The 12,927-nt window shown below is 44.0% G+C and overlaps 1 pseudogene; it reads right to left on the bottom strand.

The window, feature by feature from the left end:
- Nucleotides 1-9,861: 9,861 nt before the first annotated feature.
- On the bottom strand, nucleotides 9,862-11,706 carry LOC146180676 (uncharacterized; annotated as a pseudogene).
- Between the last annotated feature and the right edge of the window lie 1,221 nt (nucleotides 11,707-12,927).

The raw sequence follows: 12,927 nt of genomic DNA, 5'->3' as shown, positions 1-12,927 counted from the left end.
TAAGACTCGCTCACCCTTCATCTTGACATATATTCAATCCTGGCTTTCGACCACACGCACCTCATTAGTGCCTACCATTCTGGCGATGTGTGCGCTATATATGTGTATCCCAACCAGCACGATGAGCTCCACCCGCCATACCGGCAGCTCGCAGTTCCATGCGACTGCCGAATTTTCCTCCGTTCTACGGCCAAGGCCCCGTCCTCTCGCTGGCGCTACTGAAAAGCCACTTTGCCATAAAAATGTATCCAGCCACCTCCTCCGGTATCATCATGTCAGCTGTGAAATTTGTTCCGGCGTCTTGGTGTGGCTTCGGTTGTCGAAACCCAGCAGCATCTACGCCGACTCCCAGAAAGGCTTGGCTGATGTCTCCACCTTGGAGCTTTCGCCGACTTTCAGCCCTCCAAACCCGTTCCCTGTCCCTTTCTTGCCGAGTGTGCCGTCACCTCTAACAGTACCAGCACTACATAAACTCAATAGCGCTTTCGCAACAAACTCCGACGCAACACGTGCCATCGAGGTCTGCAGGAGTCAATAGCACACATTTTGGGTTCCTGACCACCTGCTGTGCCGACTACCTCTTCTCCTGCACTTGTCACTCGGTCGTTCCAGGCGCCCATGATCCGTACCTGGACCTCGTCGCCGCCGACTTGGCCTCATTCCCCTGCAATTCGGTACTATTGGCCGATGCTGATCTTTCCGCGGCTAATCTCTTGAGACCGCACTGCTCGTGTTACACTCACCACCCTGCTACGGCGACCCAGTACGCGCCCAGGTCCACTTCACCTACCTATTTCGCACCATTCTTTCAAGACCTGCTTGCGAGCGTTTTCCACGCTGTGAGCTCTATCCTTATGCAGCACGACCACATTTGTTGCGATGAATGTCGTAAGAGCTTTTCCCGTCGCTGCACCTATACTACTGACGTGCATCGCGTTTCCCAGTTCACCGAGGAAGTTGCCATGTCGGAAACAGCTAACGTGTGTGCCGTCCTACCTTCTGTGACACCCCGCCTACACGGTCCAGCACTCCAGCAAGCACCGCGGTTTCTGAGTATGCCACACACGCACAACAGCCGCTGTAAGACAGCCGAATGGCTCTACAGTTGCGTGACTGACTTAACCATGCTGTCACGTCCTGCACATTGCCCACAGCGACCACTCCGCAGCAGCCGGGCATTGGCGAACATTGGGTAAAACTGGACCATCACTAACCCGCATTCCTCATCGGCTGCAGCCTAAGCGTCTACGACAATCCAGGCCCAATCGCGCGTTGGGATGACCGAGAAGACCGAGAACGTATTCTAAGGCAAAATAGATCAGAGTAGCTTAATCTATCGCTTGAAGTAACCGGTGTGGAGGACCTGAAGTGGAAGATATGCATTTTTAGAGAGTTTATACTCACTGCGATGCTTCTTGATTGTTTTTCGTTTTGTGTGTTGTTCTTATTATGGTGTTACACTGACCTTTTAAACGAGGCCTAATCGAATGTGAGCAAATTATAAACAAACGTTGTGCGGTATCAATCAAAGAGAATCCTGTCGCTGAAATCTACACAACTATTTTTGATATGACATCTACGGGGCCATATAAACGCTCGAACTGACAAACCTCCTCAGGATAGACTCGCACGTATTTGATATGACAAAGATTTGCTAGTGTCATAGATTCCAAGAAGATAAAAATCTTATTTCGAAAAATATAGGTCGCACTCTCCAGCCTCTGCTAATTTAGCATAATTAATAAAGCAGTGCAATGAAAACTCCGTCAAACACTAAAGCGAAACAGGTCCTATATTCTTTTCGACATTGGTATTGTGGGAATTTGGTGTACGCAGAGCGATTTGCTTGTGTTGAAGTTCCGTAATGGCGAAATAAACTCTCAAATACATGCTTTGATTTCAAGTTCCAAGTAGATAACTTTGTCTGGTTCCTGTGCTTAAAGCTACGGCTTGTGAGTATTAATCACGCAAAAGTCGTCAAGATGAATTGAGATCAAAATGTCAAATAAATAGAATTCGAATATATATTTAGGGTAACAGAAGCATGCAGTTACTCATTCCCCTGTAGTGGTATATGGTCAAGAAGACGTAGAGGAAGGGCAGGAGGAGGCTGTAAGTAAAAGATGATGTAAAAGGCAATGCATGTGTGAGCGCAAAGTATGGCATAAAAGAAACTGACTGTCATTCACAGTTGAAATACCAGTCAGGAGGTCGCTATATCTTTCCATACTTTGATGTGCAGCGTCGATACAGATGTCGCAATTCGATTGCCGGACGACACCTGCTAATTGCGTCAGATATATAGTTGAAGTTGTGTACAACAGGCGGCAACTTTTTTGAAAGGGGTCTATGTAAGCTGCAGTTTTGCTGTCCGTATTATTTGTCGTTGTCTCTACCGTTACCACTAGTGTTTCTGCCTTGTCATACGCAGTGAAATGCTGCTCTTCTAAAGCTGTTCTCACATGATGCAAGTATTGGATTCAGCAGAGAGTAAAAACTTTTTATAAATATTATCAGTGAGATTCCATTCTTTGTTGAAAGTTCTTTTTGTCGAGCCTAACAGATTGCTAAAAATATGCACAATTGTTTGTCAATATTTTTATTGGTCTCCAAGACATATCCTACACCAATATTTTATGGATTTCAGGCGACGAGAGGGTTATTACGATATACCTTTAAGGCACAGGGTACATTTCTGGCTAAGCTGTTGGTCAACCGTCACCTTAAGAAATTTGCTTATAAGGCGGAAGCTTTACTTGGCTAATGAGTGGTGTGCACAGGAAGTGTCCGAACAGTGTCCAACACAAAAAAGTCCCGGAGTACCTTGCTAAGTTGCCATATGAATTTTGCCGCCAGCAGTTGTCGAGCCGTCAAAGTGGCAAGTAGCACTGAGGCATGCAGTTGGCCTAGCGCAGCGAGCGTTATCAGATTAGTAGTCAAGGTGCCGTCAGAGAAGCAGAGTAGAGGGCCTCGCGCTAGCAGTCGCGGGATGGCGCATTGCGCAAATGTCTCTGCTGATATTTTACTATGCATTCGCATAACAGTTCTTGTCCTTTGTTTTCTGCCCTTTCGAGCTTTCAGTGCTTTGGATCATTTGCACGTGCAGCTTTGAGCGAGTCTTTTTTGCCATATTATTTCAATTCAATTTTAAAAATTGCTTACTCCATGCCGATATATAATAAAATGTTGTCAGAATTGCATTCTTTTATACTTTACATCCAGCGTTGTGTTCCACGTGTGTATGTGTATTTTTTTTTTAGTTCAGTTCTGTTCTTTGCTTCTGTCTTTATGGTTTGATATTTTATATCCCACTGTTGTGTAATATTAATAATAATAATAATAATAATAATTGGTTCACAGGAAGAGAAAGGCGCAGTAACTAGCTGTCACACGTGCTCTATGGACACCCGACCGCGCCGTAAGGGAAGGGAGGAAGGTGGGAATGAAAGTGGAAAGAGAGAAAGAGGAGCCTAGTGCAGGGCTACAGAGTAATTTCGACTACCTGGGGATCTTTAAAGTGCGCTGACATCGCACAGCACACGGACGCCACTTCGTTTTGCCTCCGTCGAAACGCAGCCGCCGCGGTCGGTTTCGAAGCCGGGAACTCCGGCACAGTAGTCGGGCGTCTTACCACTTGCACCACCCCCCACTGTTGTGTAATATGTGTAATATAACGAATTTATGTACTTTTCAGACCCTTATGTAATGCCCACAAAGGGCCTTTAGTGTATGTGAATAAAATAAACAAAATTGACTGCCCAGCCTTTTTCTGGTGCTTATCGTTCGCCTATGTAGCTTACTTTTACTAGTTGTAAGAAGAATCAAATTCTTGCGTCATTCAGTTCAATTTCTTTCTTACTTTGCAGACCGTCAAATGCCCCCAAAAGAAAGTCTGCTGTGCTGTGAAAGATCCTTCTGGAAACATAACCTACCATGAAAATTCTACAAAGAATAAAGCTTTCTGCAACGCACAAGTGAGTTCAGTGAAGCAGTTGCAGGTTCATGAAGTGTAAATAATATTAGGTAGGTTATGTGCAGTAAGAAAGGCTTCAGCACATGTAGCAGCTTTTTTTCCTATAAACTCAATTGTGTTGCTTGCAGCCTGATAGGCCACCTAACAAAGATTAATCCGTAAGGCATACCCAGCTTTAGCGAACATTCAGCATCAACCACCAATTCTCGGCCGTCACTAACGAGAACCTCGTAATCAATGGGTATGTTTAATCTTATAATTTCAAGAAAACTAGAGAACCACAAGGATGTTCTGTGTCCTAGTCGCAGCAAGTTTTTAAAAAGCCACTCAAATTTAATAGCAGTACTTCAAGAGAGCACGTTGTTGGGCTAGTCGGTCATACATACTTAAAAAAGGGAATTGCGCTAAAAAAGACACGGACGAGAAGAGGACACCTGCGCCCGTCCATGTCCTCTTCTCGTCCGTGTCTTTTTTAGCGCAATTCCCTTTTTTAAGTAATAATAGTACCGTAACGTAACATGTTTTCGTATAGTATGACTACACACTTAGAGTGATACGGCAAACCCGGCGAATGTACACTACTAGAACATTTTGCTTAGATTTTCTGAGCTGGGTGGTGTCTGGAGTGATCACTTGGCTTTATCTGAAAGTGCTGAGAGATTCCAGCTTACAGAAGATGCCAGGCGTCATTGCTGCGAAGAAGAAAAGCCTCCGATTTCTACTTCTTTAAGGTGTGGCATAAGTTTTTCACAAACCAGTTCAGTGTAGACCAGGAAGACATTGGATAAATAAATATAAATATCTTAATTACCCTCTAATTACAAGACACAGAAGATAGCCCAGTAACGACCGAGGGATGCATACTCCATAAGTATTTAACAAGCTCGCTTTATCTCCTATGACCGCATGCTTTATCTTGTGGAAAAAGAATTTCATCATTCATATATGCTTCCAAATTTATCCCTCCTGGGATATCCACTTATGGCTTGCTACATATAGCCACTGCGATACCTGATCAGGCCTTTGCTTCCCTGCACTCAAGCGCTCGCACTGTGCTTGCTAAAACGTAACTGTACAGCTAGTAACGACAGCTTAAGTTTACTGCGTCATGTCATATACCTGCGTGTAACATCGCGATAGCTTTAAAGGCCCCATCCTTTAAAAAATCCACCGTCGGCGTTATCGGCTGCATGCGTCAATTACTGCGTGCGCATTTAAGCTCCATCTTTAGGGAGACGACGCGACAGCGTTAAGGCCTCCCCTTTTCCGGCTTCCCTTTGTCGACTTCCCCAACGGATCCTCGTTGGCGCACAAACTCTAATTTCTACCCACTTTATTAATTTTCTCGTAATTTTTGACTAAAGTGTCACGCACGCACTCTTTAGCATGAAGTCTTAAGCTTGACAGACCTCCCGACAGAGCTTAAGGCGGACAAGTATGCACTCTTCAGGGCCATTGCCTCGGATTCGACCACGCATTGAAATAAAGTCGCCGACTAGGCCAAGCCCCGCTTTAGGTTCTCTTTGTGCGTGGGCTGCTTTGCTTTGACGTGTGGCCGCCTCGGATTCAATGGCGCTTTGAAGGCAGCATGCTTGTTCGAACTACGATTATGTGACCCTGTACCTCTTTAGCCTGGGCAGCTTGCCCAACCCGCGATCGAAAGGTTCCAATGGGTTGGATTCTGCTCTAACCCTTCAATATCCAAAATGCGAAAGCCGAGTTGACAGCGCCTGCTTTCGCGGACTCGTGATGTTGTTACGCAATGTCACACAGTCAGTAAAGGCGCATGTCACCTGCGCAGAGTCACGTGCGTACTTCATAATAGTCTGGACATCGAAGTGTGCCACAACCGGCGAAATGGTGGGCTTAGAGATGAGTACGGCAAAGACTTTTCTTCGGCTGGGTCTTAAAGAGAAAGTAGCATCTTTTTCGAGATCTGAAAGTGACGAGCTTAGAGATGAGTGCAGAAAAGGCTTTCGCTTGGCTGTGTTCCCAGGAGAAAATCGCGTTCATTCTGAAATCTTTGAACGAATGTGCGATGTCAGCGAAGCCTCGCAAAAATCTCCCAAAGCTTGAGCCCAGCCCCAGGAAGCTTTCAAGGTTACAGCAGGAACAGCGCAGCGGGTTATCCACGCTCGCAGTTTGGCTGGGTCAGGATGAGCACCATTTTAGTCGAAGACGCATGGCCCAAGGTTGTATGCTGACGACAAGGAAAACGGAACTTAGAGGTGTTGAGCTGGAGGCCGGCATTATGAAAGATGAGATCTTGGAAAAGCCAGCGAGACAAGAAGAAATTGTGGTACAGAAGGCAATCACGTCATTGGCATAGCAGATGAAAGTCAGTCAACCGAAAACTTGGATGAGTGCGTCCATTATAAGCTCAAAGTTTGTCGTCGCTTTGCATAAAACAGAAGGCATGACTTTAAATAGATAAAGCCCATAAGGTGTAACAAACGCACATTCCTCATATCAAGATCGTCTGTCGAAACGTGCCATCAGCCGGAAATAATATTATTGGCCCGAAACATTTGACACCTAGGAGACAATCGAGAGCATCTTCGATTCACAGCAGGGGGCACATATGTCTTTTTTTAATGTTGTTGAGAGGCTATCAATACAAAAGCGCCAGGGCCCCTTGTCTTCCTTTGTCGAGACAATTGATGAAGCCTAGGGACTACGAGAAGGTTCGATTGTGTTTTTGAAAACAACTTCGGTAATCTCGGTATTGATAACATGGCGTTAAGTATTGGAGACACGGTAGGATCTGCGACAGACAGGAGAGGTATCTCCAGAGTCGATGCGGTGGGTCAGAGCATAAGCTTGGCTCAGAGGATTATTGTTACCAAGATCAAAGACATCCGAAAAATATCTTGAATTTCGCAAAGCTCGGATAGTTTAGCATGAAGGCGTCCGCTTAAATTAGGGGCTAGGTGTGAGAGTCTGTGTTCTTCCTGACATAGGATTAAGTGGAGACAACATGGCCACACAAACGCCGCATGTGAGAACTTGAGAATAATCGAAGTTTAGAGATAGCAGAAATAATGCATTATCCTTTGCGGTGGTGATGACATGGGGCAGTGCAACTCGGTGGATCAACAGGAGATCAAGAACGGCTGCAACAATGTAGTCTGTATGAGAAATAGGAGAGGATGATATCAGTGCAACAAAGCAGGCGGCACAGGAAGGTGACAGGCAAATTCTGTGCAAAATAAGCACAGCGAGAAATTAGTGGCGTGGAGCCAAGCAGAGGAAGTTGGCAACACAGCCTCCAGATCATTTTATGATCAGTCCTTATTGCCAGCTCTCTAAACAATATTCAACGAAATTTTTTTTTTATTTAGTACATACTGCAGACCCTTATCAGGGTCCAAGCAGGACAGGCATATATTGTAACAAAACTCAAAAGATACAGAACACAATCAAAAGAAACATGCATAAAAATGAACAGGCAAATTTTGCGAAACTATGACAGTGCCATAACATGGTTCCAATCGGATATTGTCCGCGGGAAAAATGAATATTTAAAACAATCAGTCTTCGCAAAATACGGTGTCAATGATTGAATGTGATGATGTCGGGTATGCCGTGTGGATAAAGGGGATATGTACTGTGAAGGATCCAAAGCTAACTTATGGTTAAGTAAAGAATAAAGAAACTCGAGGCGATATTTTCCTCTTCGCGTTTCAAGTGATTCAATATTGTTAGTCGCCATGATATCAGTGGGGGAGTCGGCGATTTTAAATTTCGAATAGATAAACCTAACAGCTTTTCTTCGAACCCTTTCTAATTTATAGATGTTAAGCTTAGTAAATGGGTCCCATACAACCGAAGCATACTCAAGCTTTGGCCTGATGTAAGCGTTATACGTTAGCAGTTTTATGTGAGAAGGAGAATTTCTTAGTTTATGCCTCAGAAAACATAGCTTTTTAAATGCAGAGGAGCATATGTTATCTATATGTGAGTTCCAGGAAAGATTGCTTGTTATTGTTACACCTAGATATTTGTAACTATTAACCTGCTTTAGTGTTGATGATCCAAGGGTATACGCATGGTTAATCGGGTTCTTTTTATGTGTTATTTGCATCGAAACTGTTTTTTCAGTGTTAAGAACCATGGAAAACTCACTGCACCAATCAAGAACATTTTCTAGACACCGGTCAAGTTCATTTTGATCGTTAGTAGATGTAATTTGACGGAATACAACACAATCATCTGCAAACAAGCGAATATGCGTTCCTGGAGTAACCACATTGACAATATCATTTATATAAATCTGAAAAAGCAAAGGTCCCAAGACGCTTCCCTGGGGCACTCCAGAGGTGACTGGGAGACAACTGGAGCCGCACCCATCGACTGAAACAAATTGCACTCTATTCGTGAGATAATCTGCAATCCATGATATTAAAATGTCTGGAAGATTAATATTTTTTAGTTTTTGAATGAGCTTTCCGTGGTGAACTTTATCAAATGCTTTGCTAAAATCCATAAATATGGTGTCTATTTGACCATTCATATCCAGTGTTTTAGCAAAAGTATGTACTATTGTAACTAATTGTGTTATTGTAGAATAGCCCTTTCTAAACCCATGCTGACAGTCGCTTAATACGGAGTGTTCTTCAAGAAATTTGTTAATATGTTTAGCAATAATGTGTTCGAGCATTTTACAGCATGCAGAAGTTAAAGAAATAGGACGATAATTTTGCAATAATGTGCAGTCGCCTTTTTTAAAGATCGGAACAACTCAAGCAGTCTTCCATTCAACCGGAAGTTTTGATGACAAGAGAGATTTTTTAAACAACAGAAAAAGAAACTTCGCAATTATTTCGGCATAGCGTCGCAAAAATACATTAGGTAAATTATCAGGACCAGAAGAAGTTTTAGGCTTCAATTCTAAAAGCAAAGCAAATACACCAGGGAGGCTAACAAAGTCCACCTCCGATACAAGAAAATATGACGCTCTTTGTACACATTGTGTACCTGCTTCAGAGAATACGCTGTGAAAAAAAGAATTAAAATTACGTGCAATGTCAATCGGATCAGTCAGTGTATCTCCCTCCGATGTTATTTTTGAGATATGTTTCTTGCTATCACTCAGGAAGTTCCAAAATTTACTTGGGTCATTTTTAACAAAATTGGGTAACGTTGTGTTAAAGTACAAGTCCTTTGACTCACGAACCGCACGTTCAAGATTATTTTTAAGCGTTTCAATCTGACTTGACTGGCGGTTCTTTTTCTTAGATCTTTTTAGTTTTCGCTTCAGTTGAATAATCTTCCGCGTCATCCAAGGTGTGCGTTTGTGAACTTTTTTGCATTTATTTGGAACGAAGGTATTTAGACAGTATTGACACATTTCGACGAATCGCTCCCACAGCTTGCAGACATCATTTTCATCGAAACTGGATAAACAAGTTTCCATATGTTCAATCACTGCGGCATCATCAGCCCTAGAATAATCCTTGAAAGATCGTACGTGACTGACTTTTTTGTTGAGGGAAGGGAACTTAACTAAATCTATCGACACGCTTACCAGGTGATGGTCTGAAATGCCTGTTTCAACTGACACAGTATGCATAGAATATTGACGGCTAGCAAAAACTAGGTCTAGTATAGAGGAAGATGTACCTTGTACACGAGTAGGTTGATTTACAATTTGAGCTAAATTATGAGTAAGCATGATATCAAACATAACGTCTGCACTGCTCCCAGATTTAGTACCGCCCTGGAAACGGTCCCAGCACACGTCTGGCAGATTGAAGTCACCTATTAGCAGTATTTTCCTATCTCGGAAATAAGACAAGTGATGCTGTAGCTTAATAAGATAGTCGGGTGTGGCATCTGGTGGCCTGTAGCAAGCGTACAGGATAAAAGAATGACCCCAGCAAGGAACGTCATATACGAGGTCGCATTCTACAGAGTCTTTCAAGAGAACGGCTACGCCGCCACCCCTTGAGGTCCTATCCTTGCGAACGACTTTATAATGAGGAGGAAATACCAGGTCATCTGCTAAGTCGTCACGTAACCAAGTTTCCGTCAGGACTGATATGTGTGGGTCGAACTGCAGCAGTTTAATTTCAAGCGAGTCTTTCTTGTTTGCAACGCTGCGTGCGTTAATGTTAACTATTCTCAAGCATTTTTTACTAAATTGGCTCGTGTTACTATGGCAAATCAAGCTATCTGTGTTAGTGAAGAAAGAAGCTGACTTAGATGAACTGCTCACTTTTTCGGTGAGCGGTTTCGCAGCTGCGAGCAACTTCGCGTCACGGGCCGATTTGCGGTGACCTCGTCGTTTTTTTGAACCCTCACTTTATCATTTTTTTCGCAGTCCCATACGTAAGGGATATTATTGATATATAACTTATCAAAAACCAAGGAAACCCGTTCTTTTTTATGTCGATTCAGCTTCGCGCTGTCCCATAGTTTCTTTCTTAGTTCACGAACTTTCTTTGAAAAGTCTTCGCCAATTGAATAATCTTTTCCCTTTAGTTTCTTTCCGTTCTTGAGTATCGCAGTTTTATGTCTAATGTCTAAAAGCTTTATGATTACAGGACGTGTTTTGTCAATATCCGGCTTACCTAACCTATGTATCCGCTCAATAGGGACAGGGTTGAGTCCTAAAATATCATGAAAAATATCTTTGTTTACGGTTTCTTCAAGTGATTCATTTGTTTCCTCTTCAGTTTCCGGGATGCCATAAATGATCAAATTTGACCTCCTACTATAATTCTCAAGCTGCTCAACCCTTGCTTCAAGCCTTTCAATCGTTGTACTCATACAACTAACCTGTTCTTGGCAGAACGTTACTTGGCTTTCAAGCCTGGACAGGGCATCTAATTTGTTCTCTATATTTAGTAATCTGTTCTCTTTTATATCCTTTATGTCAACTGCGATTTCATTAAGTTGTTGCAAAATTAGGGTCATGTCAGGGCCGGGGTTCGATTCAATGTCACCTGCTAACAATAATAATTTCCTCAGACAAAATGTAAAAACCTCTAGCAAGGAGCAAAACCAAGGGCACGGCAGCACCAACAGGAATAGGTCATTAGAACGGAAGCATTTTCCGTACTTTTTGCTCACCTGCACAAGCTAGACAAACGGATTAGTGCTCCGCATTCTGTCGATGCTGCCATGCCCAGTGGCTGCGAAACAAGCGGGAGTCCCATTTATAGCTTGAGTGCACTGTGATGCCCCCTGCAGTCCAGGTTCCTGGCAATCAGCACGTGTTGCCGAAAAACGATGATACAGACGCCAAGATTCCAATGCTGGTGGGCGTATTTCTTGATCGATGTCTTGATGTGTTGAAAGATGGACATGCGCAGAGAGGTTCAGCACGCTGATGTCCGGACAGCCACCGTTGAAACATCCGAGAAGGCCACATAGCTGCACAAGGTAGACAAACGGATTAGTGCTCCGCATTCTGTCGATGCTGCCATGCCCAGTGGCTGCGAAACAAGCGGGAGTCCCATTTATAGCTTGAGTGCACTGTGATGCCCCCTGCAGTCCAGGTTCCTGGCAATCAGCACGTGTTGCCGAAAAACGATGATACAGACGCCAAGATTCCAATGCTGGTGGGCGTATTTCTTGATCGATGTCTTGATGTGTTGAAAGATGGACATGCGCAGAGAGGTTCAGCACGCTGATGTCCGGACAGCCACCGTTGAAACATCCGAGAAGGCCACATAGCTGCACAAGGTAGACAAACGGATTAGTGCTCCGCATTCTGTCGATGCTGCCATGCCCAGTCTTTGTAATCATGATTGCTCTTTTGATATAACTAGGCAAAGTTAACGAGATGGTATTGTTAAAGGTGCAATAAAGAGAGTTCACAGCTCATCGCTTTAAAATAGCAGTCCATCTACAAGCTTCGGGCGTACTTATAAATTTCGCGTTAGTCGTTCTTGTGGCCGACTTCATGATTACAAAGCAAATGAAGCACTCCGGCTCCCGCCTCTTCTTAACTATCCGCGAAGAGTAGGAGGAGGCAATCCCCACACACCGAGCTCTTTTCAGCTAACTGCTTGGGAGCTTGCCACTGTGCAATCGATGCAGTAATACGCGCTGTGAACGTAGTCCCATTGCTTCGGCTTGTAGTTTAGCTGGTATGTTATAAGAACAATAATTACCTAAAGGGTTCTTCAATATATTAATCACGTCATATCCGAAAATAATATCAAAGTTCTCAGCAGGGTAAAGAGGCTGAGTCTAGAGAACGAAAGCAGTGCTCGTGTATTTTTGCTTATGCGAGATTAACTTGCTGCTATTTTGTCCACGACGAAACTTATTAAACCGAAAGTTTCACTACGCTACTTCGAACCAAGGACGGCGGCCGCTCGAGTTTAACTTTCAATAAGACAGAGCACACTTTCCGCGAGCACTCTCCGTGCCACGGCAGCTGGAACCGCCGCGAATGCCCTCTCTCGCTGCCAGTCTGGGTTTCATCTTCGCACTGGCGTTTGACGGAGCAGAGCAATTAATAGAGCAAAACCCCATGGCGGTCGAAGCCATGGGCTCTTGCTCTACGGTTCCGTCGACCAACGGCAACAAACCTCTGCCCCAAGATGGACGGACCATAAATCGTCAGCTAGCTTCTCACGTGACTCCACGTCACGGCTTGCATGAAGCGAGCGAGCAAGAGCATGCGACGCGGCCACCCTGACTGCAGCTTTTCTTCTTTTTTCTTGGGGTAGAAAAAACAGCGCTAGCGTCGAGTCACGTACATTATAATGTTAAAGCACAAACAAAAAATCAACCACGCACAGACAGAGTAACGACACACAGCACAAGCGCTGACTACCAACTGCTTTATTGCCGAAAGTTGACTCCTAATCTCAGTGCAAACAGCATGAAAAGGATGGGGAAAAGAAATTAACATAACGGAGATTGATAACAGAACCGACAAGGCAGTACGCATGCGCAGGCAAGAAGGAGAATAGCATTCAAATTCAAATTCTTATTCT

The sequence above is a fragment of the Amblyomma maculatum genome, chromosome 8 (genome assembly GCF_055883805.1).
Source record: "Amblyomma maculatum isolate TAMU_Amacu chromosome 8, ASM5588380v1, whole genome shotgun sequence".
NCBI classification, from domain to species: domain Eukaryota; kingdom Metazoa; phylum Arthropoda; class Arachnida; order Ixodida; family Ixodidae; genus Amblyomma; species Amblyomma maculatum.
This window is presented reverse-complemented; position numbering and strand designations above follow the sequence as displayed.